This window comes from Heptranchias perlo, chromosome 24 (assembly GCF_035084215.1).
Source record: "Heptranchias perlo isolate sHepPer1 chromosome 24, sHepPer1.hap1, whole genome shotgun sequence".
Lineage (NCBI taxonomy): Eukaryota > Metazoa > Chordata > Chondrichthyes > Hexanchiformes > Hexanchidae > Heptranchias > Heptranchias perlo.
In genome coordinates, this window is record NC_090348.1 from 33184105 (window position 1) to 33210493 (window position 26389).

The following is a 26389-nucleotide window of genomic DNA, read 5'->3' on the forward strand; positions in this document are numbered from 1 at the left end:
AAAACCCCCCCACAAATTATCAGTAGAGAGTACATCTTTCCAATTTTGGGGTACCCAAAAGTCAACACAATATTCCAAATGAGGTCTAACCAGTGCTTTGTATAACTGCAGTAGTACTTCCTTTTTATGCTAAGGGCCAGATTTTACTGTCAAAATAACGGTGAGGCTAACAGCGCTTACTGTTATCATACATAAATTGGACAGCAACTTCAGTCGAGTGGAGATGCTCAGCTAAACGCAAAAATCCAGAAGTTGCTTTCCGAGCTGTGCCGTTCCTCCGTAAGCTGCATGCAAACGGCATCTCGTCATCTGGCTCCCCATTCAAATGTATTGGATTCGTGAAGTTCCTGTACGGACATCATAAGTACGGACTAAACTCGGCACAAAAAGTTAGGACTTGTCCATTCCAGTTTATGAGCACCCTTTTAATGACACGATAGGTCTTAATTACTGCCAAACAATCTCTCTGGCACTGAAAATTAACTTTTACATGTGTGGGGTCTCATTCCTTCAGATTTTAATTGTTGTTGTTTAATACATTATTTTTTAAACTTTTTCTTTCTGTCTCTTTTATCTCTCCCTCTTAATTCAATCTTTCTTTTGCTCTCTTTATTTCACTTTCTGTACCTGGTTTGACATTGAATTCACTATTCTAACTTACACGTCCTGGTTCAGACACTGCGCTGCTCATTAACAATTCTTCAATCTGATTGATTAAGGAGGTGCACAGTTGTGTGACCTGTTCACACAGGTCCCAGATGCCCTGTAGAGGGCGCCTTGCTGTTTGGCTCTCCCGCTGACAGCAACTTGCCACGCAAAACCCCATGGAAAGTCTATGGGCAAGTGCAAGTCTAACGGATGGTGCTAGCTGCTCACAGCAAAATCTGGTCCTTTTTCTCTCTTGATGAAACCCAGCATCCTTGTCTTTTTAATTGTTTTTTGCAACTGAGAACTGGCTTTTAATGATTTATGTACCTGGAACCTAAAACTGTTTGCTTATCTATTCCCCCCAGTGCTTGTCCATTTATACTGTATTCCATTTTGTCAGTCATGTGCCCATAGAGTATTACCTCATACTTTGTTATATTAAATTACAACTGCCAACATTTTTCCATTCATTACATACTTTAGCAATTTTCTACTTTCTTCTTCACAATTCATAATCTGAAAACTTTGATATACTCCATTCTATTCCCAAATTCAGGTCATTTATATACAGAATGAAAAGCCTCAGACCCAGCATGAATCACAGGGGGAACCCTACTTGTCACTGCCGGCCAATTTGAGAATTTCCCTTTTATTCCAAATCTTTGCCTCCGACTTCCCAACCAGGTTGCTATTCATGCCATGAGGTTGCCTCCTATACCGTGCTCCTCAATTTGAGGTAATAATCTCTTGTGTGGAACCTTATCAATTGCCTTCTAAAAATCCATGTAGATGATATTCATTGATCCTTCTCTAACCACCACCTTAGTGATTCTATCAAATAACTCTATTAGTTTAGTTAGGCATGACCTGTCTTTCACAAACCTATGCTGACTCTCTCCAAATCAGCTTATGCTTTTCCAAGTGCTCACTTACAGATAATGGATCCTAGCAATTTTCCCACTACTGATGTCAAACTCACTGGCCTATGGTGATACTTAAGCACTGTAAGTCAAATAGTCACAGTTCAGCCTTTTTCCAAAAAATTTTTCTAGCATTTACATTTTGATGACAGTTTCCATTCACAGATGAGTATTTTATGAACTCAAGTCACCATCCATATTCTCTGCTGTATATTGTTAGCTTAGCCCATGCCCAAGAACTAATCCTGAATTGAGCTAAATTGCTTGCCGAAGAAAACACAGGATATTCTCTTGTCACCTCAGAAGGCAAACAATATTGTACTAAAACCACGGTGTACAGACTAAAATTGCAGTCCACATTTATTTACAGATAAGATAATACGCTTTATAAAAAGCAGAAAGATTGGCAAGATTAAGTACGTAGCCAAATTTCCACTAGATATAAATTGATTTGACCATTGAACAAATAATATTCAAGGGTCTTCCAACCTTTCTCAGCACGTTCTTAGAAAGGTGGCAAATATATATGATTATTCTTCTTTTACATCTCCCTAAGTTAGATTGTTAAATATGTATAATTGATTGACCATGACTTTGTACATGGATCTGGAGGGATCTGTGGTTGGACACCACAAAGGAGAAATAAGAAGTCATAAAGAAGCTTGGTTAATGAGGTACACAGTTAATGAGATACATGATTAATGCAAACCCATCAAATCACGTTCATTCGGAATAGACTTACTCATTTTGATTCAAAGCTGTCCAGTATTTTAAAGTATTTTACTCTTAAAAACAATTCCATATTTTGAGTGGGGTTAGTCTCATTCTTTTTCACCATATAAATCTCACCCCTAACATTCCCCAGAGGTTGACCATTCTAAATAAATTAGATGCAATAAAGAGAAACATTGAACACTGGAAATCCGAAATAAAAACAGAAAATGCTAGAAATAAACTGTCAGCATAAATTCACCAAATCTCCCACTCAAGGTAAACCTTTCTCTTTCAAGTGCTGACTAACTTGCTAAGCATTTCCAGCATTTTTGTTTTAATTACACTGTTCAAGGATACCTGGCATATGTCAGTTGTAAAATTTTCACCATAGTTCAGCGAGTCCTTAAGAGTAGACTTTGTAAGCATCGCCTCTCTCACTGTGACTGAGTGCAATTGTCCCTATTACAAACATATGGATGAAACAACTACGAAATTTGTGCTATTTGAAAGGAATAATGTCCTAGTGGTCTGAAATTGGAGTCTCTGTAAAACAAATACACACACACACACACACACACACACCTCAAGAGAGAAAAGCAGACCAATATAGGTCAGAAAGTAACCCAGCAGCAAGATTTCTTCCCCCTCCCCAAACAATCTCGAAGGGTCAAGACCAAACAAATTCCCTCAACCTTTTAATACATATTGTTCTCTGTGCTTTCAAGAGTCATGTCAGCTAACCCAATGTACTTTCCTGCATGCTTCATGCGATGAACTCTATGACGAGAGGGCACAGATTCCAGCTCAAAAGGGGGAAAATGAACAGATCGTTTAGATTTAACTACTTCATAGAGTGTAGTAAATATGTGGCACACACTGCCCTGGAAGACAAGGTTGGCAAATGAGAGAGAGAACGGACAGCAAATGAAACAATTAAGGGATACATGAGATAAGGTATAGCATGGTATATTCAGAACTTTGGGACTAACCAGATGCAGTGCAATAGTCTTTCCTGCTCATGTGCATTCCTGTGTTCCTACATAATGTGTAAAATTACATCACTAAATGTAGGAATTCTATACATTTCAGCAAGATTTTTTGAAGGTCTGATAAGGGTAGCTTTATTACTATATTATCATTTATTTCAGTGCAACAAACAAAACTGCAAAGCCCACAGCGATAGCAATTTCTCTGGGCTTGTCAGCTGTCTAAGAAAGAAATAAGCTGTATTTATATTGTGCCTTATCATGCCTCTAAGAAACATTCCAACGTGTTTCACATAAATGAATTACAAAGGGTTAAAATCAGGACTTCATCTGTGTCAAATGTCAGAAACCTGGTGACTGACTGACTGACTTTTCCTTGGTTCAATAATTCCAGCGCATATTTCGGCAGTATGCTGGACATTTGAAGATTTACATTGTGTCAAGAGAATCTTTTTTGATCATGCAAATGATTCAACACACAGAAAAGGTACAATAAATACATAAAATAAGGTTAATCTTTTATATCGTACATTGACAGTCAGAATATTCCTGTAATCTCACTTTCACGGATATCCCATTGCCACTACCTTTCCTCCTGCTGTAACCCACTCCCCTCTAGACTTCATCACTTGAATATCCTCCAGACCAACTTTCCATTTTCCAACCTTCACAAATTCCACTCAATCCAAAACTTTATGACCCAAGTCTTCTTTGCACTCCATCATCTATGTTCTTTCCAAGATGCTCTGGCTCTAACTTCAAGGTCCTTATTCCTATTTTAAAGTCCTCCCATGGTCTTGCCATCTTCATCTGAGTGACCACCTCCAACTGAGCATCCCAGCATACACCCTCCACTCCTTCATCTCTGTGCATCTCCTGTATACTCTGCTCCACCCTCAGTGGCTGAGCTTTCAGTTACAATGCCTATGGAACCTTCTCATTAAATCACTCTGCCTTATTACCTCGCCTCCTTCCTTCAAATGCCTCTTAAAACCTACCTTTTTGACAGTGTATTCAGTTCCCTTCCCCCTTCCCTCTCCCACCTCCACTTGGTATTTTCTTCTCCACCCTTGTAAACCACAGGAACATTCTCCTACTACATAAATGGAAGATATTGCTGCCTGTCCCTTCTTTCCCCTTAGCTAATACATTGCTTTAAGCTGGTGCTCCGGTTAATGGTAGACCTGTTATATGGCTTCCTCTTCTGTCCAAACGTATCACATATTACAGGATTATGCTGTACTTGCATTCCATTTCAATTGTCAGTCATGGAACATCACAACTCACACAACCATACACACGTTCTGCCTTTCTTGACATCTATGTCAAAACAAGGTTTGAATGCGAGCTTCTTTTAAAAGTGACTGCTTGTCATTTTAACTTGCAGCTGCCCTTTAAAACCAATGCCCTTAATGTCATTTACATTCTCTTCTGACTTAAATTCTGCCCAAAGAACAGGACTGGACAGAACCATTGCTTCAGGCCAGTCAGAAGGAAACATGAGAGTTATCTGTCATTGCAATACATTATCTCAATATATAATGAAATTGGAGCCTAGTGAACTGTGTACTTTGTTGCCAATTGATATTTTTTATCAATTCCCATTTTTAAGCACCACACTATCATCCCCATTGATTATTTAGAACACTATCATAAAATTCAGTACAAATCAAGTATATTGCTTTCTGTATGTTTTATTATTTATTCAGGAACAATTGATGTTCCAAAAAGTATTATAATAAAAAACAGTTGGCCAATAGTGGCTCATGGCTGTCACTCAATCTTAAGTATAACGCCACAGTTTAGTGACATAAAGCATCACTGCAGTAACATTTTGCACCAGAGAATGGAGGGACTCCTCATCAAACCCAAAGCCCCAAACAGTCAGAGTTACATTTTATTTGTTGCTAAGCATAATTCTTTGTCAATGCAGAATATGGGTGGTACAGTGGTCCTTTCACCTCTGGGATCCTGATTTAAATCTAAGATCAACAGCATGAAAAGATCTTCTCTGATACTCTTAGTTCATATATAATAACTTTAGGCAGTCACCGTTTAGTAAAAATAAAAAGCTTCTCCATTAAAAAAAAGTATTTTATTTTTCCAGACTTTTGTGTGTAGCATCAAGTTGTGTTGCACTGTCTGACCGCCTTCTCAGCCAGGAGGGGGAGGGGGGAAAATAACTTCAGTGTACTTTGGACAAAAAGAGCATTTTATTACATTGTGCAATATTAGTAATGAGCACATTAACCAGTTTGTATGGAATTCCTTTGCCCCTAGTTTTAACAAATCCATTAACCTTTTTATTTTAGACTTTAAACAGTTCTTCATTAAAATAGCAGTTGAGGGAACTCATACGAGCATGTTAATGTATTCAATATTAACATCATGCAGTACAATTAGAGCTTGGAAGTGCAGAGTTTAGCAGATTTTGATTGACGTGGCCTCACTGAATTTCTGACCACACTTCATATGTCAACTTGGTAAAAAATTTGAAAAGGCATGAGCCTGAAGCAGTGTACTATTCATCTAACAGCTGTTTTTATTTCCCAAAAATAATGACTGACTTTCTTGGGAAAAGATGACTAAAATGCTCAAAAATAGAAGTCCAAAAATGCTAAGCCATTTGTTTGTCCTATTATTTTTCTTTTACAATCTGTTCGATATAAATCTTGACAGCAAATTTAAACAGGAATTTAAACAAAAAATTCCTTCTTTAGAAAGTCTCTGTCATGGTATTTTAGTGAACCAGTTATTCCGTGGTTTCCAAATTATATTTATTCTATCACATCACAGAGGAAAGCAGCAACAGTAAGAGATAAACATCATTTAGGAGATGTAAACCATTATCTGTGGGAGAGCAAGGAACGGCTTGGCAGAGTACGAGAGATTATACTTAACCATTCATTACACACCATTCAATTAAACTACTTAGGTCAGACATGCTAGCCAATGAACACTCAATTCGACAATTCAATCTCGAATGGCTGGCCTTATTTGGTGATGACATTTTGTTTCACAGGGATTTTGATTTTCCCTGGTGTTGACAGATTGTGGACATGTCTGTTCAACGGCATGTCGCATTGCTGCAACCTCAGGGGGCCTTGGGGGGGGGAAAAAAATCAATCTATGGGAAAAAAAAATCAAAAATATTTTCAACGGGTACTGAAACATATTAAACCATTTAAAGCCTATGCTTTCTTCTCAATATCAAAACAATCCCTATTCATTTATCCAGGAGCCTGTTTTGGTAAAGATGCATTGTTATCAGGGTTTCTGTTTAAACAGGTAAATATCTACATTCCAAGTTTACGTCCAATTTTACCTTGATGAGATTATTCCCAGAGGCTTACAGTGCACACAGCACCATAGATCAATGAAATACACTTGTTTTGTTCGCAGTTAAGATTTCGTTCATCTAACACAAGCCCTCAATGTTTTGAGACTCAGGCCCTGAATTTACAAAACAATGTGTTAATGTTTCTACCTAAAGTAACACAGAGGCCAATTTCAGATGAATAGATGAAATGTTCATATCCTCGTATACAACAGTGTCATTTTAAAGCATCTGCCTTCCATTCTTTAATTAAATAGGTTTAATATAAGCTACTGAAAATACATATTAAGGAGTTTCCAACATTGTAAGAACCATGAACAGCACATCATTGCAGCACATCTCTTCAGATAGTCTTCACCCAGCTGCTACTGTAGAAACATTCCTTATGTTCTTTTAGTCATTTGGTCAAGATTGCTTCCAGATGGCTCGGCTTACTATGGTGGTGCATAGCTGAGATAGAAATTGGGATTGTCTCAGATTTGGTCTAAGTTCACAGGTAGCTCTTTCTTTTACTTAAACCAGCAAGTATTCTACACTGATAGACATGAGCTTTTCGGTGTTTTAAATAAGGGTAATGTATGAGAAGTGTATTATTTGGCAGTCCACATCCTAATCTCTATTACAAAAGCTGGTCTGTTAAATCTTAATGTAATTATTGGAGTCTAGCCAACGCTAATATCATGCTATAAGCAATGATAAACTGTTGTATTAAGAAAAATGAACACAAAAGCTTTAAAGGTTTACATGCTCTTTCTAGACACTGATAAACCTGCTGTGTATTTCAAGCACTTCCTGTTTTTATTTCTGATTTCCAGCATTTTCTCTCTTTATCCCAGCTTCATATTATTATTATTACTTAAACTTGCATTTATATAGTGCCTTTCACATCCTCAGGATGTCTCAAAGTGCTTCACAGCCAGTGAATTATTGTTGCAGTGTAGTCACTGTTAAGTAGATAAACACTGCAGCCAATTCTACATACAGCAAGGTTGCACTAAAGAGTAATGAGATAAATGACCAGTTGGTTGGTTGAGGAATAAATGTTACATCTACTTGTGGCTTAACTCTCATCTTTACCTGGTCCTAAAACAGACAAGGGGTGGCAAAATTCTCAATTCATTCCTGCCTACAAATCATAGAAACATAGAAAATAGGAGCAAGAGTAGGCCATTCGGCCCTTCTGGCCTGCTCCGCCATACAAAATGATCATGGCTAATCGTCTAACTCAGTACCCTGTTCCCGCTTTTTCCTCATTTCCCTTGATCCCTTTAGCATTAAGAAATATATCTATCTCCTTCTTGAATACATCTAATGACTTGGCCTCCGCTGCCTTCTGTGGTAGAGAATTCCACAGGTTCACCACCCTCTGAGTTAAGAAATTTCTCCTCATCTTGGTTCTAAATGGCATACCCCGTATCCTGCGACTGTGACCCCTGGTTCTGGACTCCCCAGCCATCGGGAACATCCTCCCTGCATCTAGTCTGTCTAGTCCTTTTAGAATTTTATATGTTTCGATGAGATCACCTCTCATTCTTCTAAACTCTAGTGAATATACGCCTAGTCGACCCAATCTCTTCTCATACGTCAGTCCTGCCATCCCAGGAATCAGTCTGGTAAACTTTGTTGCACACCCTCCATGGCAAGGACATCCTTCCTCAGATAAGGAGACCAAAACTGCACACAATACTCCAGATGTGGTCTCACCAAGGCCCTGTATAACTGCAGTAAGACATCCCTGCTCCTGTACTCAAATCCTCTTGCAATGAAGGCCAACATACCATTCGCCTTCCTAACTGCTTGCTGCACCTGAATGCTCGCTTTCAGCGACTGGTGTACAAGGACACCCAGGTCTCGTTGTACCTCTCCTTTTCCCAATCTATCACCATTCAGATAATAATCTGCCTTTCTGATTTTACAACCAAAGTGGATAACCTCACATTTATCCACGTTATACTGCATCTGCCATGTTCTTGCCCACTCACCCAACTTGTCTAAATCACATTGGAGCCTCTTTGCATCCTCCTCAAAGCTCACATTCCACCCCAGCTTTGTGTCTTCTGCAAACTTAGAAATGTTACATTTAGTTCCCTCATCCAAATCATTGATATATATTGTGAATAGCTGGGGCCCAAGCACTGATCCCTGCGGTACCCCACTAGTCACTGCCTGCCACCCGGAAAAAGACCCATTTTTTCCTACTCTCTGTTTCCTGTCTATCAACCAATTCTCAATCCATGCCAGTATATTCCCCCCAATCCCATGTGCTTTAATTTTGCACACTAACCTCTTGTGTGGGACCTTATCAAAAGCCTTCTGAAAATCCAAATACACCACATCCACTGGTTCTCCCCTATCTATCTACTAGTTACATCCTCAAAAAACTCCAGTAGATTTGTTAAGCATGATTTCCCTTTCATAAACCCATGGTGACTTTGTCCAATCCCGTTAATGCCCTCCAAGTGTTCTATTATCACATCTTTTATAATAGACTCTAGCATTTTCCCCACTATGATGTTAGGCTAACTGGTCTGTTATTCCCTGTTTTTTCTCTCCCTCCTTTTTTTACCTAGTGGGGTTACATTTGCCACCCTCCAATCTGTAGGAACTGTTCCAGAATCTATAGAATTTTGGAAGATGATGATCAATGCATCCATTATTTCCAGGGCCACTTCCTTTAGTACTCTGGGATGTAGATTATCAGGCCCTGGGGATTTGTGAGCCTTTAGCCCCATTAATTTCCCTAGCACTATTTTCTTTTACTAATACTGGTTTCCTTCAGTTCCTCCCTCTCACTGGACCGTTGGTTCTCTAACATTTCCGGGAGGTTATTTGTGTCCTCCTTTATGAAGACAGAACCAAAGTATGTGTTTAATTGTTCTGCCATTTCTTTGTTCCCCATTATAATTTCCCCCATTTCTGACTGTAAGGGACCTACATTTGTCTTCACTAATCTTTTTCTCTTGACATATTTATAGAAGCTTTTACAGTCAGTTTTTATGTTCCCTGCTAGTTTACTCTCATACTGTATTTTTCCCCTTAATCAATCTCTTTGTCCTCTTTTGCTGAATTCTGAACTGCTCCCAATCCACAGACTTGCCGCTTTTTCTGGCAATTTTATATGTCTCCTCTTTGGATCTAATACTATCCCTAATTTCTTTTGTAAGCCACAGTTGAGCCACCTTCCCTGTTTTATTTTTGCGCCAGACAGGAATGAATAATTGTTGTAATTCCTGCACATGTTCTTTAAATATCAGCCATTGCTTATCCACCATCATCCTTTTAGTAAAGTTCCCCAATCTATCATAGCCAACTTGCACCTCATACTTTCGTAATTTCCTTTATTTAGATTCAGGACCCTACTTCACTCTCCATCTTAATGAGCTATTCTATCATGTTATGGTCGCTCTTTCCTAAGGGACCCCGCACAACAAGACTGTTAATTAATCCTTTCTCATTGCCACAATACCCAGTCTAGGATCGCTGTTCTCTAGTTGGTTCCTCAATGTATTGGTCTAGAAAACCATCACGTACACACTCCAGGAATTCCTCCCCCACAGTATTATTGCTAATTTGGTTTGACCAATCTATATGTAGATTAAAGTCACCCATGATTATAGTTGTACCCTTCTTGCATGCATCTCTAATTTCCTGTTTAATGCCCTCCCCTACATCTCCACTACTGTTTGGGGGCCTATAAACAACCCTCACCAACGCTTTCTGCCACTTGGTGTTTCTTAGCTTCACCATACAGGTTCCACATCGTGATTTTCTGAGCCAATATCCTTCCTCATTATTGCATTGATTTCCTCCTTTATTAACAACGCTACCACACCTCCTTTCCATTTTTGCCTGTCCCTCCTAAATATTGAATACCCCTGGATGTTCAGTTCCCATCCTTGATCACCTTGCAGCCATGTCTCCATAATCGCAACTATATCATAACTGTTAATATCTATCTGCGCTGTTAATTCATCTACCTTATTGCGAATGCTCCGCGCATTAAGACACAATGCCTTTAGACTTGTCTTTTTAAGATTGCTAGTCATCTTAGTTTTATTTTGCACTGTGGTCCTATTTGTTTCTCGCCCTTGTTTTCTCTGCCTTCCACTATTGCTCCTTCCCTTTCTGTCTTTTGTTTCTATCCTTGTTTCCTCCTCCTCTGTCTCCCTGCTCAGGTTCCTATCCCCTTGCCATTCTAGTTTAAACCTTCCCCAACAGCACTAGCAAACACCCCCGCGAGGACATCGGTCCCGGTCCTGCTTGGGTGTAACCCGTCCCGCTTGTACAGGTCCCACCTTCCCCAGAACCAGTCCCAATGTCCCAGGAATCTAAATCCCTCCCTCCTACACCATCCCTGCAGCCAGGCATTCATCTGGTCTCTTCTCCGGTTCCTATACTCACTAGCACGTGGCACTGGTAGTAATCCTGAGATCACTACAACTGAGGTTCACTATAGCCATTAAATTATGGCTGTGCTCTTTTAACATAATTTAACATTTCTGTCCTCAAAGCAGTGCATCATCTGACTTGCCATCAGTTGGCATCTATATTAAAAAGAGTCCTGTGTCTTGTGTGTGTTATCACACTTCAAAATGTCAAAAGCATTTTTTTTTAAAAAAGCAGACATTTCATGCTGGCATCTTTTGACTGGAGCCAGAAATTTACAAGCAGTTGACAATCTGCACATTTCCCTAACCAACAATTAATCTCAAATTAATTCGAGGATTTACAGCATTTAGTCTTTGTGACCCTAAAGGGATATTCCAGCTTCAACATAGCTCTATCTTTGCAGTAGATTAAAACATTGTACATATCATGGTATAATGCCCGTTATTATCAAACGCCTTAACATGAGCAACACCAGGTGAGATCCATTAGTAATATATAAAAACCCCTTTCCTTTTACACTGACACAAAACCTCAGACTTGTGGTATTTTCTAACTTGGCCTGGCACTGTACATTGGACTATCCATCTTTTATTAATGGTAAGATGGAGAAATTGTTATCAGTAGGTGATGTGTTCACTGAAGCACTTCTTGCACATGGGCTCAAGAAACCCTAAAAGTGACACCAGGTATGGTGATTTCAGTGACTCCGTATTTCTCAACAAAGAGACATACTGATTGTCATGGTTTCAAGCACCTCAGGGCACAATGCAGGCCATCACTGGCCCAAGTCTGCTTCAATCTGAGAGTCCCTCTCAGTTCTGACTTTCACTAACTGGGTCACAGCCCTTGGCTCGTTAAGTCTTGACCTGCTTTAGTCAAGGTTCAAGTCTATGACCTGTGAGTGGCTCATAGTGAAGAATCCTATTCCTAGCATAAAATTACTTAAGGGCCACTTAGTCTGGAACGTAATCTATGGTTTTAAATATCTTTTTTTAAAACCTTTTCTAGAAGACGATGGAAATTTCTGTTTACAAAATAATATCTTTTCTTCTGCCATTTAATGATCAAATAAATAAAGAATCCATCACTGGGACAATGGTTTATGATTTTTATCTCCTGATTAACATTACCTGATAACCCATAAGCAGTAAAGTCACAAGTGGATAACAGTGCCCCAGTCACCGAATAGGACACATCTAATCAATCACTCCCCCAGTGATATGCTTACATTAAAGGCGTTTAAGAAGATTGAGTTAAAAAATGTTGTTGTAAAGCTGCTCGTTACTGAAGCGACCCAGTCAATTAAAGGTACTGTGTCGTTCAGTGGAGAAGGGGCAGCATTTTTAGGATAGTGAGGTAAAGCATTTACAACGGCTGGGGCTGTTACCATAAGTGATTGGGATAATAAAAGATGTGGGAAAGATGCCCAACAAACCATTCAAACCATGAAGCACCCTGTGACGATTTTAAAGATGTTATATAGGAGTCAGTTGTAGTTGACATATGAAATCATATTATTTACTCCAAAAACTCTTAATATCAATGATAGTAGCCTTGCATTGCCAGCGTCCTTCACTGATACCCTGAAAGAGTCTACGTCTCAACAAACAAGAATCACTAAGTAATTCCTGATGGTACAGGTACAGAGAACTGTATTTTGGCTTACCTTTTTAAACTGCAAATCATTTCATTATAACTCATTAATTTTTCCATTCTATTTTCTTAAAGCTATGCTCAGCGTGCCAGTTTGCAAGGCTTTCATCAGATGGTTTTTGTCTGTGTGTGATGGCAGGCAATCACAGACTAACAAGGAAAAGATGAACATACTGTGAAGCAGATCTACTTGAACAAAAGCAGAGTCCTCCCTTATTGTACTGCTGCTGTTATATCACCTTCAATCACTCCTATATGGAAGGGTCTCCATGGAAGGGTCTCCTCTCCTTATACATTCTCATATACCAGTCTCACTGTCTGCTGTCCACACCAAAGGAAAACAGACATTTATTTAATGCATGGAATTATTTCTCATCATGATGCTGTAATCTTCTCTGTTGATTTCTGAGCACATGTGCAGCATAAATATATTGTTGCTGTTGTGAACTAACTTTGCTAAAACTTTAGGTTTTTTTTGGTTAATGTATGATATCGCAGAATGGATTTTTTGAGGGAACAGGTAGGACGTTATTTGGCTGAGGATAAATTATAAGCCAATGCTTTAACAGGTACAGTTGTCTTCACCAGGCAACTAACAGAAAGTTTACCAATTCTTTTTGGTGATAAATTGTGCAGTTTTAGGCAGTTAAACTCCAGCAGTAATCCTGCGCACATTTGAGGGTTTCTAAGCCTTAGCTCTTGCCAGCCTGTACCTAAATTTTCTGAGCATAGGTAAGTGGGATATGCCCCTACAGAGAGACTCTTTTAGTTCCATATCAGGCAAATGGATCTCAATGTCGATTTCTTAGTAGTTTGTTTTGGACACGCATAAGCATGTTGATAGGTTTTTGTGTGTCAGACAGCTAGCAGATCAAAAAAAAGTTAGGCTAACAAAGATGTGGTGGTACCATATCTGGTGCTATAATGTGGGAGGGCCATAACATCACTGATTTGAAGTGTCTGCTCAACAACAGCAACAACTTGCATTTATATAGTGCCTTCAATGTAGCAAAACATCCCAAGGTGCTTCGCAAGAGCGCTAGCAAACATAATTTGACACCAAGCCACATAAGGAGATATTATGACAGGTGTCCAAAAGGTTGTTCAAAGAGGTAGGTTTTAAGGATCGTCCTAAAGGAGGAAAGAGAGGTATAGAGGTGGAGAGATTTAGGGAGGGAATTTCAGAGCTTATGGCCTAGTCAGCTGAAGGCACGGCCGCCGATGGTGGAGCGATGAAAATTGGGGATGTGCGAGAGGCCAGAATTGGAGGGGTGCCGAGATCTTAGAGAGTTGTAGGGCTGGAGGAGGTTATAGAGCTCACTCTTATAAAAACCCTCATTTTATGTATATGAGTGGTTCCAACTACCCTAAACACATGCAACACTGCAGCTTGCAGAACAGAATGAGGGCTTGGGCCCCTATATTGCTATAGGCTGTTAAGTGACTAGAAATGCAATTTTAACTTTTAAATAATGCTTATTTTCAATCTAAATTGACAAATTACTGCAAGTTTTTACCTGAAGACGGTTACAATGGATGTACAATAAAAATCCATTGGTAGGTTGTTATATTATCTAGTAAAAAAATACATTTCTCATTCAGAAATCTCAAAAGTTTTATTCAGAGCTGTAAACAACAGCGGACTGCAGCTTTGAAGAGGGGTGTGCAGCTGCCTTGCATGCTTTAGCTTTAGAAATTCTAGTCAGATAATGCTTTGACCTTGGGTTCTATGGTTCTTTTGCTGTCAATGTGAAATCCTTAATTCCAACTCTGTCAGAGAATGTTAATAGAGTTGGAACTCAATCTTCATTATCTGTCCTTTACGAATGGCAAGTTCATGTCACAGAAGTTTCTGAAGAGTGGGAACCTTTCCAAAAATATTTCACTGTCTCAGATTTATTAAAGCAATTAGATTTTTCAATTCATAATTGTTGCCCCATATGCTCCGAATAGCAGTTATAGGCCACTTCTGTGTCCTCTTTGTTTGCAATGGCCATCCAGATACCTTCACGATATTTTTCTTTAGCTGTTTGCTGATGTATAGAGATTATAGGCAAGGGCAAGTTCTCCTCACTGAGCATCATGGAGAGGAACAGATGTGACATTAGAATTTCTTACAAAGCTTCACTTGTGGTGTCAGTTGACCTACACCTACTGATGGAAGTCTTGAATCAGTGACCATTTGTTACTTTAAAAACACAGGAGGCCTTTATTTACATTAGTAATTTTCTCTGGCTAAGATTGACACCTACATTGCTTTCATACCACGTGGCAGATTTACATTTTCCCTTTAAAAACCAGTTCATGCATGTGCTCAGCAGTTCCCCACAGCTTTAGTAGGAGCTACTCTGGTGTTTAAGGAAAAAGCCCCTGGGAAATCGTAATCAAAAATCACATTACAAAGCCCCATTTATAATCCTCTGCTACCCTGAGTGTAAAAACAAATCCAAAAATATTTCATGTGAGAGTTACTCTGTCCTCAGCGCAATCTTAAATTGATGGTTAGACAGATACCTGAAGGGAATCACCCACATCACAACTTTAGCATGCTTGGTAATCTCCTAAGTTATTCAAAGTCTTTTGGATTAATACACACCTAAACCACTTGACATAGACACAAAACTGGAAGTATAACTGCAGATAAACAATACATTTCCATGAGTGATCCATGCTAGAAGTGACCATTTTGTGAGTGGTTAGCCTGGGATTCCATCAGTAATGATGTAATTGAGCTAGGTCAGCTAAAGGTCTATTAAAAGCACTGTTTCACAAAACCTTTCCATTGTTTTTCGTTCCCTTGTCCTCATCCCCACATACAATCAATGAAGTCATCGTACTCATGTCATCAACCTGCTAAGTATTACAGAATAACAAGCTAGAGCACAAAGTTTTTAACAATTAAAATTTTTGCTTTGTTTTATTTTTGGGACATTACAATGGGAGGTACCTCGTCCAACTAACAATTGTTTATTTGTATTAGAGACAATTAGAAAGGAATATCACAATTAAGCCCAATCTGCCCTCACCTAATATGCACACGTGGGCACTTCCAGCAGGGATAGCACTGGATAGCATTCAAGATCGGCAATCCTGACCAATTTTCCCCTCTCTAACCACAGACACTGAGGTCACTCTTTGCACTCCTACTCATGTCCCAGCTCAGATCAACAAACTCAACAGTGAGCAGGGATTTTTTTTCTGGACCGTATGGTTCAGCCACTCACTGAGACATTGGGGGAACTTCTATTAGAACATATTTGAGGGCCAAAGTATACTGCCAGAAAGTAGTGGGATGTAGGTCTGATCCTCCACTCTGCTAAAGTTGCCAATGTAAATTATGTTGCTGTGGGAAGGTGCAGACCAGAGGCCAGGGGTCTTGCCAAGAGTTGAAGAGAAAAATCAGACACAGTCATGGTCAACCCACTATTGCATGCTTTACAATCACTGTGGAAAGCTAGAATCAGGTCATGAAACTGCTTGGCCCAGTGAAGCCTTGTACGGAAAAACCTTTTTTACACTGCGAGTGATTAGGATCTGGAATGCACTGCCCGAGGGGGTGTTGGAGGCAGATTCAATCATGGCCTTCAAAAGGGAACTGGATAAGTACTTGAAAAGAAAAAAATTGCAGGGCTACGGGGAAAGGACGGGGGAGTGGGACTAGCTGGTTTGCTCTTGCATTGAGTCGGCGCGGACTCGATGGGTCGAATGGCCTCCTTCCGTGCTGTAACCTTTCTATGATTCTATGATGACAAAAAGGAAGAAGAAAAACAAAAAGGGAGAAATCTTAGACCCATCCATCAAAACATTTGGTAATGCTGAACATCATAAAAGAGCTCGATTAATTTAACCCAGGTGAACTGTGGAAAGATCTCAACGCACAGTGACTAAAGGCAGTGTTTGTGAACTGTTCGTGGGCACACTGAACACTTTTTTGTGAAACATTTCATTATGTTTTGATGTGTCATGTGGTTACAAAGTACGTGTGTGTCTTTTGAAATCTGGAAAGGACACTTGCAATGAGTTCCATTTTCTTAGGCTGTGACCATAGTTCCCTAAATTAGCATTGTAGCACACTGGTGCATCAATGTCCTGGGGTGGGTTGGTTGCTGGTTTGGGCCTGTTATTCCTCACACAAGTTCCTAATACCAACTATGCTAGAAACGAGACACCATGTAGAGTCATGTCAGGAGATTAGAGTGGAAATCCGCAAAGGTTGCTTCTGTTCTCCTCCTTACCTCAGGGTAAGGAGTAGTTAGTAGAAGCTTGGAATTAGGGTGCCTGGCTGATATCTACACCAGAGCATATTGTGTGTGTAAACCAAAAGAGAGGCGGGGAAATTAAAATACATTAAAAAGAGAAGATCAACAACAATTTGCACTCATCTATAACATAGAAAAACCTCTCCAAGTCCTATGCAACTGGGAGATGATGACGCCTAGCAGGAAATAAGAGAGATTAAAGTGAGGTGGGGAAATGGAAAGTAACGCAAAAACAATCAACATCTTGCATTAATATAGTACCTTTAATGGAGAAAAACATCCAAAAGCTCTATACAGAAATGTAATCAGAAGCAACTGGAGATATTAAGATGAGTAACTAAAAGTTTGGTCAAAGAGGTGGATTTTAAGAAGGGTCTTAAAAGGAGGAGAGTGAGGTGGTGAGGCAGAGATACTTAGGCAGGAAATTCCAAAGTGTGGGGCTGAAGTAGGTGGCTGAAGGCTCAGTTGCCAATGGTGGGGTGAAGGGTGTAGGGGATGCACAAAAGGCCAGAACTGGAGCAACAGAAAATTAATGAGGTGTTTAAATAGGACTGGAGGAAGCTGTAGAGGTAAGGAGGGGTGAGGCCATGAAAGGAATTGAACATGAAGATGAGAATTTTAAATTGGAGGCATTGGGGGACCAGAACCCGATAGGTTTTTACACGGCTTTTGATGGAAGGGAGCGAGTCAGCAAAGTTTTGTGGTTTTGGGTGCGAATTCCAAAAAGCAGAGATGTAGTGACTGAAAGAGTGGCCTCTGATAGTATTGCAGAGGGATTGGGAGATTAGCAGTAATCCAGAGTCAGGATGAGAAGGTAGAGCAAGATTGGGGAGAGATTTTAAAAAAAGTATTCAATACACTCAGTACGAGGAATAAATGGAGCCTGACAAGAGATTATGGGTGTTCTGGACTTTGTGAAAGAAAGGACTCAGGCTGCAGAGTTCTTCATCAAGTGAGTACATGGTCAGGCTCAGGTGTACTGCTCCGATGATTAAAGAGGCCTCATCAACACAATCAGTGTTGATTCACACATGAACAGTGGGACTCTTTGCTCAGGAACTAGAGGATGTCCACTGTCTGTGGAATTGTACCTCAGTATGAGTCAGCACCCTAAAGGGGAGAAAAGTGAAGAAAAACATTTTTAAGAAATGGTTCCAATGGTTTTTTCTTACTCATTTTCTCAGTATAACTTATATCTCCACACTTGGGTCATTGTAGTCACTTACTAGTGCAAACAAGTAATGAGTTGGCAGCAAACTTCGTATTTTATGAAGTGCCAATCTCAGTGCTGCTGCTATTTGTTTTCACTTTCTGCTTTGCTAGAAGTCGATTGAACTAAAGCAACACAGTCATCAATGTTTACTTATTGGACATCAAAACCATTAGCTGAATAAACATGGCCATTTGTTTAAAAGATGTTCCACAAATTAAATAAATTTGCGAGCTGTAAAGTTGCAGGAAATGTAATTATGCATAAAATGTCAGGTCAAATATCACGCTTCAAGTGTTAAGAAAAACACCGTTCAATGGTTTGTTAATCAATAAAATTGCACAAATGTGAAAATCCTCCTCTCTTGCGGTTTCTAAATACCTCAAGAACAATGAAGCCCTGGAGTTAAAACAGTGGCTCATTGTAATATGTGTTAAAACTAATTTATGAACAAGGTAGAAAATGAAATCCAAATTTAGCAGGGCATTGTAATCAGAACGAATGAGCAGAGCCTAGATGCTTCCCAACTACAATATTCAACAAGATGGGCGAGCACAAGTACACTATTCTATTTCCAATAATACTGTTTAAACAGCATAGATTGAAACCATATTATGCAATATTAGTAACAAACATGATGATGTGTTCATATGAAATTTCTCTGTCCATTATTTCAGTTGTAAACAATTTTACAACACCAAGTTATAGTCCAACAATTTTATTTTTAATCCCACAAGCTTTCGGAGGCTTCGGAAGGAGGAAGCCTCCGAAAGCTTGTGGGATTAAAAATAAAATTGTTGGACTATAACTTGGTGTTGTAAAATTGTTTACAATTGTCAACCCCAGTCCATCACCGGCATCTCCACATCATTATTTCAGTAACAGACATTAACCCATTTTAAATAAATGGATTCGTTTCTTTGTTATGCTAGCAATGTTATACATTTTGAGTGTGCCATAGATATTTTATCAGGTTCAGTGCTGTCAACTGCTCCCGTAAGCAAATTTCACGTTCCGTACATTCTGCTGTTACTCACACCAACCAGTATCAACTTATATAATAGCATAAGACGGGGAATGTAACAATCCATCTCCCTTGACATACAAACTGAATAATGTCTCTCGTATATGCCTTCATGTGGGCTTCACCAATCTTTCAAAAGACAGACTGTGTACACTTTAGTCTTTAATGAAGAGATGTTAAACTGAGACTTCCCCTGTCCTCTCAGGAGGACTTATAAGATCCCATGGCTCTATTCAAATAAAAGCAGGAGCGTTCTTCTGGTGAGCTGGCCAACATCACTTTAAAAAAATTATCTGGTTATGCATCTCATTGCTGTTTATGGGACCTTGCTGAATGCAAATTGGCTGCCACATTTGAATGTATTACTGCAATAAATACACTTCAAAAGTACTTCATTGGCTGTGAAGCACTTTGGGACATTCTAAGGACATGAAAGGCACTACATAAATGCAAACTCTTTCTTTCATGAGATGAGGCCAGAACAATACATAAACTTGTTTCCTCAGTTGGCGAGTTAACATACAGAGCAACAGTTATGATCAGACTTATTTCATTAATTAATTCATTCATTCATTCAATCAGTAAAATTTGTCTTTTCCTAATAAAACAAAATAATGCACATGCCAAACTTCCCCACGTTGGTGGGTCATCTTCACATTCATTAATAATATTGCTCAATGTAATTTCAGCCCAATGTTTATATCGAACCTCAACCTATACAGATCAGATAGATTGATTGATCTTTAGATAGAAATTGTAAACAATTTTACAACACCAAGTTATAGTCCAACGATAAAATCGTTGGACTATAACTTGGTGTTGTAAAATTGTTTACAATTGTTAACCCCAGTCCATCACCGGCATCTCCACATCTTTAGATAGAAACACATAGAAACCCTGATATGAAGCAATTCAATCTCTTGGGAAAACTTTCATTGAGAAGTCAACGGTGGGTTCAGTCTGCTGTCAAGTTAAACTGTGGTGTTGTTATTTGTAATCATTTGACTGACCTAAACTACTACCACAATTACTCACCACTTTTTAATTGATTTTTTATTTCACTTGAACAGTTTAATCAGAAACATAATCAATATTAACCCAGTGTAATATTTACTGCGAATAACTCAAACTTATACAAACACAACTTTTTCCGATCTGACAAAATGAAGGTTTCTATGATTTTACTGCAAACTCAATTCACTCAATTTTTGCTCAAATAATAATGTCATTCTTGGAAAAAATTCTGAAAAATGCAATTTTTGCAAACCAGCCTTTGTCAATGAAGTTTTATTTACAACTTGTGAAAACTGCCAGTTACCATACAGCAAACAATTCCAGCCGAGTGCCAAAATAACATATACAGCATCTCTCCCAATCTTCAACCTGGCTGGAAAGTTGGTTTCTAACTAAACTGGCTAGTGGCATTACCAACAGCACCATGCAGGATCTGATGGTCTCTTCTCTTTAGGTGTCTTTGTAATCATTTGCACCTTAAGTAGTAGATCCCATGTTATTTACACAAGGTTTCTTAAGGTTGTTCCAGGTGGTGATTGTCCAAATCATTAATCTTTCTCACAGGTTAGTGACAGACCTGCTAAAGAGAAAGTTAAGTCTCTATAAAGCTGAATGGATCTTCCTGTTTATTTATGAAGTTGCTACAATTGCCTTTATTTCATGTTTGGTTACGCATGGCCATGAGAACTGAAAGGACCGAACATTAGTTTCTTAGGGAAGCACGACAGCATAACAATGCAAGGGCTGTATCAATGGGGTTTGGGTGGTACCTGGGTTAAGCAGGGTCTCAGACTTGACAAGTTAAAGATAAAATAAGCAGAAAGCTTGAAACAATTATGAAGTATTTTGCTCGAGTTTATGATGAAATGCCCCTGTTGAAAGTAAGGTATGTTCACGTTTTACACAATGCGGATGGTGTTGGACCACCAACAGCAGCTAAAGAAATTACTTCTGCTGCGGATTTGTCTGGTATCAGTGCAGTTTGTTATAGCTAATGACCCAGACATGCCAGTGTGATATTCTGTGGTTTTATTTTGAAGAGTTTGTTCCTTTCAGTATTTCTGCTGCAGCTAGGCCATATCTGAAATAATTCACAAGTAATTTTTAACCATAGACTAGTTTTGAGAAAAATAATCACCCCAAATAGATGCTTTACACCTTCAATTTTCAACACCACAGACATTAATTTGTGATTGGTGAAGAGAAGAAAGAAAGAATGAAAGCTGTGTAGAGTTTGACCTCTGCACTGCTGTCAAATAGAGGAGGTCATCAGTCTTCTGTCTGCGCTTTGAGTGGAACCTAGGGCTCAAGAGTTGAAAGGACAGTTTTGTGACATACTGACAAGCTACTCAATTCCCTAGTTTTCAGTTGAGCCTCTCGGTGTGCTGTCCCACTACAGGGGTGCTAGAAATGAACACTCTGGTCACCCTACCCATAAAGGTTTGCCTCATTCCTGCTGTTGGAAACCATGGAGAAATTCCCCAAGTAATGAAGGATGCTGAGATGATGATGGTTTGTTGGGGGAAGGGATTAAATGAAGGAAAGATGCCAACAATAAATTAACCCTTTCTGTATTTGATTAGTGCTCTTTGAAAATGAAAAAAACATGGCGAATTACTGTGCTGTATATTGCACTGCCAGAAATGTAACACTTCTTCAATAAATTAAGGCTAGATATAATTGTTTATTGATCACAATTATTTTGAAAATCCAATAGCCTGTATTGAAAAAATTGCCTATTATTTATATCACATATGGATCTGCCAATTCTGGGATGTGTAATTTGGCAATGCCAAATGTTTCTAAATATTAAATAAATGTAGAATTTTCTTTTATTTACAATATTATATTTAAAAAGTTTAGTGTAAATTCAGTGATTCTGAACTTGCAGAGGGGAGGTATAAGGAGTATAGGTCAAAGGTCAATACTATAGTGCCAATTCTCCAGCCCACATTCCCTTTGACTGCAGGATTGTTAAATTTACCGTTTAGTTTACAGCATTTTTATGGGCACCAGTTGATATAGTAAAAATTATTTTTTCTTTGATCACTATTGGTGTTGATGAGTATTTGTACAGAACTTTATCCTGATACATTAAATAGATTGGTCAAAGTCTAAGTTGGGGTGGGTGTACATGGTCTATGGAAGGGGCAGGCTTGATGGGCTAAGCAGCCACTTTTCATTCTGTTTGCAATCTGTAACAACAACAAATCAAATAAAGAACTTCGGAACAATTTGTTTACACAGAGAGTGGTGCGAATACCACATGGAGTGGTTGAAGCAGATAGCATTGATACATTTAAGGGGAGGTTTGCTGCATACATGAGAGAGGAGGAAAGTGAAGGATACGGGGGGCAGGGTCAGAAGAGGTGATCAGAGTGGGAGGAGGCTCGTGTGGAGTGTGAAGAGCAGCATAGACTATTTGGGCCAAATGGCCTGTTATTGTGCTGTAGGTTCTATACAATAATCATTTTGAACGCATTTATGATGTTTCTATGCATGACAACCAGAGCTTCTGCACTTCCATGTCAACTTTCCTTGGTAGTTTTACCTCCACAACATTCCATTTTTTAAACTATGTACTAATAATTTGCCCATGGTTACTTCATGACAATAATACACACACACATCTACATAGTTGGAAGAGAGATCTTAAACTCCTCCACAGAGCCGCCTAGTGGACAGAATCTTCAAGTATATAGTGACAGTGACAGTTGACATTGCAACATTGAACGGGAAATGGCGACATGAAAAACGATGATAGTAAATGTTGACAGAATGCAGGACCAAAAATTGTGATAACATGAAATAAGATTTGTGGACAGTAAGTGCATACCCTCTACAAGATTTTTAATATAGGAACAGATTTTATTAACTATATTAATTTTGCCACCTTTAAAGTCCATTCTTGTGCTCTTTATCCCGATTTCTCAGTTTAACAGCCTCTTTCCAATGAACTCTGCAACTGAGATCTTTCTCTGGTATCAGCGTTCCTTTCTACTGTACAATGTGCACAAACGACCTCAGCTGGACATCCTTGAACTGACCCCTCATCCCTGCTGTTTCTGCCTTGGTTCTACTTTCCTCAATCCACTTACACTTTGTATATTATGTGTTAAATCCTTGAGTATTTAAGTCCTTTAAATGCAAAACACTCAATGCTTGCTGTGCACACAGAAGCCTCTTTGAATCCGACTGAAAATGTTATGATTCTTCGAAACACATGGATGTGAAGAGACTAACCACAAATATATAAAGTCTATCAATGAACTCACTGATAGATGCCACAGGGAGGTCATAAAATTGTTGAAAGCAAAGGGACTGCCATGTTATACAGGTCAGCTCATGGGTTAGAGACAAAGAGTTTGTACATTTTCAAAATGACCCAAAGCCGGTAGATAAATACCATTACGGTATGATTACTGCAATTAAGCCATTTATTATCAGATGTCCTGTTCATTTGTAATATCAAAACTAGGGGGAAAAACTCGACAACAGGAACCAATCAGCAGAAAACACATACTATTGAACAAGGGGTTTCTTCACAGCAAATTGTTACAAAGTTTTAATGTGCACAAAACTAGCCTATACGTGCCTCAGGAATTTGGCCCATGAAAGACAGGTCTTTTAAGGTTCTTTAAATCTTATTTTTACTTAAAAAAAACCTCTTTATGTAGCCATACCTCTCTCCCTCCCCCAGTGTCATACAACATTCCAAGGCAAGAGGACAGATAGGTGAGTTATTTCAAAGTCTCTGCCAATAATGCGCTGAAAGTGGCTGCTGCTTAATGTATGAGATTAAGAGGGCCCTGTGTTGACTCTGTTATCAGATGCCCTGTGGGATAGTGCCTCACCTGGTATTCTGTACTGTGTTCTCCCTCTCGACCCTCTGATGGCCCGATTCAGATCTGCGGTTCAATTTGTAGCAAACTGAGGCCGTGAACCCCCATCTTGCAACTGCTTTGTACAAGATATTGATGCATGGTATGCTACACAATTACCGGGGCACACTTATGCACAACATGCCACACACTTCACCACCAGGCCTGCCTCACATAACACTGCACACAATCCGACACGTTAGCTACCTCAGGCAGGCAATAAAGGCTATTGTGAGAAGCAGGAAAATTCACACAGTTGGGATAGTCAGGGACAACCTAATTATAGTATTAATATTGTGTCTTCAGCATACCCTATATATTTAACCAGGACAGATGTAAGAAAGAAGACCCAAACTTTGAATTCATGGCTGTTCTCGTACTTCATCTCCTAAATCCTCCCTATCGAAGATCTGGAGGGAATTCTTCCTCATATTAGGTAAGAGGTCCGAAGGTACGGGGTCCTGCTTCTGTAAGAGTTGTGAGATCATGAAATGTACTGTCCCAGAAGACAAAAGATGTGGAATCAATTGAGCTGTTTAAAAGGAGGAGTATTAAGAGATATATGGTGAAAAGGAATTGGGATTGAAAGGATAAACAGCTGCCATGGCAATCAAAATGGTGGAACAGGTTTGATGGGCTGAATACCTTACTCCTGTTCCTATGTTTTCTCTGATAGGTGTGGAAATGATATTGTCTTTCCAAAGGTATGAGGCACATTTCTCCTCCATGGCAGCAGCCTAACCCTGAAACTTCCTTCAGAACAGTCCTAATCACAAACTCACTCTTGCATCACATTTTGCTGCCAGTTCCAGCATGTTGCTGTTATTAAATGATACAGTGGGCTTCCTCGAGGGTGATCAGTGCTGGTGGTACTCGCCTTATAATGGTTTCTTGTGCTCAGCACAAATGCCCATTCCTGTAAGTGAGCCCTTGCTCCCTACAAGCTGAAGTGTGATCCTATGCACACAATGTCAAGTAATATAGTGTTGCCTGGGGTCGAACAGAACACCCTCGTTACAATAATTTGCTCACTGGAAATGACATGAGCTCCATGTCCTCCTACTCTTTAGATAATGGGAGGATAAGGTTATAATTTATGAATCAGGTTTATTAAAACTGAAAATTAAATAGTAGCAAATTAAAAAAATCAATATAGCAGATTCCACTAGATTATTTGTTTACAAAATAATCAAGACCATGAAACCTAAATAAATTTCCTAATAACGCTAAACCTGGAGCTGGGTCTATAACATAAAACTAATACTTGTGGTTCAATCCATTCTCTTCTACAACCTTCGCTCATTCCCTTCAACCTCAAAAGAATAGGAACACCATGTGAGCAAATATTCCTTCTGGGGTTATAACTCTGCTTTGATTTCAGAAGACTAAAGAGTGATTGTCATATAAATTTCATACACAAATTCAAATAACAAAATTTAAAAAACTGAAAATGCTGGAATTCCAAAATAAAACCAGAAAATGCTAGAATATTCAAACTTATCCTTCTCTTTACAGATGCTGTACAACTTGTTAAGTATTTCCAGAATATTTTGTTTTTATTTCAGATCTCACACACAATTGAGCAAAGCTATCAAAGTAATGGTTTCCTGGACTTTGTAACAGATACGAGACACAAATCTATTCATACCTAGTTCCAAGCACTTTTACTTTAATTGATTATTTTTAGAACAAAGCAAGCAGCCTGTCCCTATGGGAAGATTCGTTGTCGAATACTTTCCCTATAACATTTTTGTAGTTCCAATACATCGATATGCCAAATGTGTGTCTGTCTTATCTGAGTTAAAGCCTTGATTTGGGCTCCACGTATCGATAGCAGGTAAAAATGAGAGAGAATGACAGATGTGAAAAGGAGAGAGAAAGAAATCATTTGTGAAAGGAATATAGAATCAATGGGAACAATGCAGAGGAGTAAAACTATAGAAAGACTTACATATAGAGAGAAAAAAATGAGAATAAGAGATAAAGAAAGAAACAAGAGAAAGTGTAAGACACACAAACACACACACACACACGCACACACACACGCACACACGCGCGAAAAAGTGTTGAAGATGACCGGAATGACAGGGCAAGGCAGGCAGAAAGAGTTAGATGTTGCAAAGCAAATGAGACAGTTACAGTAAGAGTGAATCAATTGTATTTTTGTCCATAAGCAACATCAGACGAATGCAATTATTACATATGTAGCATATATGTATTTGAAATTCATCTCAAGTAAAATGCATTAAAAAAAGCAGTGGTTTTGACTCTCTCCTGAGCCATTTGTACGAAGGCCACCGTGCAAGCTAATCATTACTTTCAAACACATCACAAGGACAAAGAAAATGATTTTA

The 26389-nt window shown here is 39.0% G+C and overlaps 1 protein-coding gene across 1 annotated transcript in view; it reads right to left on the reverse strand.

Annotated features, from left to right (window-relative positions):
* Positions 1-26389, reverse strand: part of sema3d (sema domain, immunoglobulin domain (Ig), short basic domain, secreted, (semaphorin) 3D) — a 265383-nt gene that overhangs the window by 228948 nt on the left and 10046 nt on the right. The gene's annotated exons all lie outside the window — the stretch shown is intronic.